Source organism: Panthera pardus, unplaced genomic scaffold (genome assembly GCF_024362965.1).
Source record: "Panthera pardus isolate Hobbes unplaced genomic scaffold, ASM2436296v1 HiC_scaffold_3, whole genome shotgun sequence".
Taxonomy (NCBI): domain Eukaryota; kingdom Metazoa; phylum Chordata; class Mammalia; order Carnivora; family Felidae; genus Panthera; species Panthera pardus.
In genome coordinates this window covers 7,681,390-7,684,309 of record NW_026526876.1, presented here as the reverse complement: position 1 = coordinate 7,684,309, position 2,920 = coordinate 7,681,390, and positions in this window count along the sequence as shown.

Below are 2,920 nucleotides of genomic sequence, written 5' to 3'. Positions count from 1 at the left end.
TTACACCAGCATTCATACCTGCAATAAATCCCACGAGATTGTGGTACATAATTATTTTTACACTTTTTCCCCTCTTAAGAAATTTTCTTTTTTTGCCTTCTCTGATTATAATAGAGCATTTCGTATGATTCCATTTTGTCTCATGGAATACCAATTATACTTACTAAAAAAAAAAAAATAGTGGTCGCCCTAGAGTTTGCAATATATATATTTAAGTAACCTAATCCCACCTTCAAATAACATTATACAATTTGGCATTTAGTACAACCACCTTATAACAGAATAATCCCAATTCCTCCTTCCTATCCCTTGTGGTATTACTGTCATTCAATCCGCATATCCATATGTCCTAAATACCCAGTATATATACTGTTGTTACTTTAAACAGTTATCTTGTTGATAAATTAAGCATAAGAAAAAACATAACACTTTATTTCACCTTCAATTACTCCTTCTCCAAAGCTCTTCCTTTTTTCATGTAGATACGGATGCTTCAAAATTTTTCTCTTTGCTTTTGATTTTCTGAAGTTTGAACACAATATGCCTAAGTGTAGATTTCTTGGTATTCTTTTTGCTGTGTTCTCAGAGCTTCTTGGATGTGTGGGTTGGTGTCTGCCATTAATTTTGACAAGTTCTCAGTTATTATTATTTCAAATATGTCTTCTGCTTTGTCCTTTCTTTGCCTTCTAGAATTCCAATTGCATGCATGTTACACCTTTAAAATTGTCCTACTGTTTTTGAACATGCTGTGTTGTTGTTGTTGTTGTTGTTGTTGTTGTTGTTGTTTTCATCCTTTCTTCCCTTTGCATTTTAGTTTGGGAAGTTTCTCTTGACCTCTCTTCAGGTTGGTGATTCTTTCCTCGGTGATATCAGAGGAAAGAATTTTCCTGACGAGCCTATCAAAGACGTTTTACGTTTCTGCTACAAAGTTTTTTGATTTCTAGCATTTGCTTTTTTATTCTTTCTTAACATTGCACCTCTCTTGATTACATTACATCTGCTCTCGCGTGTTGTTAATTTTTTCCATTAAATCCTTTAACATATGAATCACAGGTATTTTTAAATCCCCTAGGTGATAATTCCACAATCTGTGCCATATCTGTGTCTGGTTCTCATGCTTGTCTCATATCGTCAGACCATGTAGACGTCTTGTAGCTTTCGTTATCCTTTTTAGTTGTGAAGCAGAGATGATAAATCTGATAAGAGGGCCTGAGTAAATAAGGCTTTGGAGTGAGGTTTTATGTTAACCTGGCTAGGAGTTGGCTTGTGGTTACAAGTACCAGAAGCTTTACATTCCTCTCGTGCCCTTGTTTTTGTCACCTCCTTTATCTTTGCGCTTCCCTAAGAATTCCTCTTTTAAAAAAAAAAAAAGTTTATTTATTTATTTTTGAGAGAGAGAGAGAGAGTGTGTGTGGGCAGAGGAGGGGCAGAGAGAGAGAGGGAGAGAGAGAATTCCAAGCAGGCTCCATGCTCTTAGCACAGAGCCTGACACAGGGCTCGAACCCATGAACCATGAGATCATGACCTGAGCCGAAATCAAGAGTCAGATGCTTCACCGACTGAGCCACCCAGGCGCCCCCACTAAGAACTCCTCCTTAAATAGAGTCTGTACCTTGCAGCCCTTTTAGCTGTAAAATGTTATTATATTGGAGGCCTGTTGATGTGGTGATAAAAAATCAGAGAGGGAAGCATTCTATAATCTTAGGATTAAATCTCAGTGTTCAGTGGGTCTGTGTCCTGGGTTGTGACCTTTACAAGTTTTTCATAGCTTTTATTTTACTTCTTAGGTGACAGAAGAAAACTACAGGGTCTGGAGTTAGAGATATGCCCTTCCCCTGAGTGGGATGTGTCTTTCCCTGTGGAGAATAGTCCCTGTGATGGCGAAGGGTCTCGGTGCATTCACAGCGATCACTCTCCTCCTTACCCTGCCAGAGCCAGGAGGAGCTCTTTCCCATCTCTTACTGCTGTCTGACCTCGGGTGAGGAAACCAAACTTCCCTGAGACTCAGTATTTTCATCTCTAAAATAATTCAACCTCCTCACAGGGTGGTGGTAAGGATCAAGTCCAATGACTCATGTAAAACACATGATGCTGTGCCTGACACGTGTTAAGACCTATTTTGGTCACTCATTGCCACTACTTTATATGTTCCCATTCCAGGCTCCAACCTCGTGTCGTTTCTGGTAAATATAATAGAAAAGCCTGCTTCGTGTAAATATGAGCCCGAGGAGACCTCTTTTATCTCCTTGATCTACTCATTCAACTACTTTTTCGCCCTTTAATGTTAGAATCCTCCAGGAAATGAGGATTTTTCAGGTTAATTTCTGTATTACTTTGCTAGGGCTGCCGCAACCTAGGACTGCCGACTGGGGCATGAACAACAGAAATGCATCTTCTCACAGTTTTGGAGGTTGGAAGTTCAGGGTCAAGGTGTTGGTAGGGTTGGTTCCTTCCGAGGGGTCCAGGGGAAGATCTGCTCCACACCTCTCTCCTTGGCATGAAGATGGCCATCTTCTCTCTGTCTCTTCACATGGCATTTTCCCTCTATGGATAAATTTCCTTGTGCCTAAATTTCCTGTGCCTAAATTTCCCCCTTTTAAGGGACCCCAATCAGAGTGGATTAGGGACCACTCTGATGAACTCACTCTAACTTGACTACCTCTGTTAAGACCATATCTCCATATAAGGTTACATCTGAAGGTACTAAGCGTCGGGATTCAAAATGCGAATTTGGGGGGGACGCAGTTCAACCTGTAACAATCCCCTCGCCAGTAGCTTCTTCCCGCTGCTACGCCTTTCCCGTCTTGCATCCTGCTATTGCCGAGACTGAGGGACCTCTGTAAAAGTTAGTCATTGCTTTGCACACCTTTCCCTATTTCAGAAGTTTTTGGCTTCATTCATTCTCTGCTCTTGGGCTGTC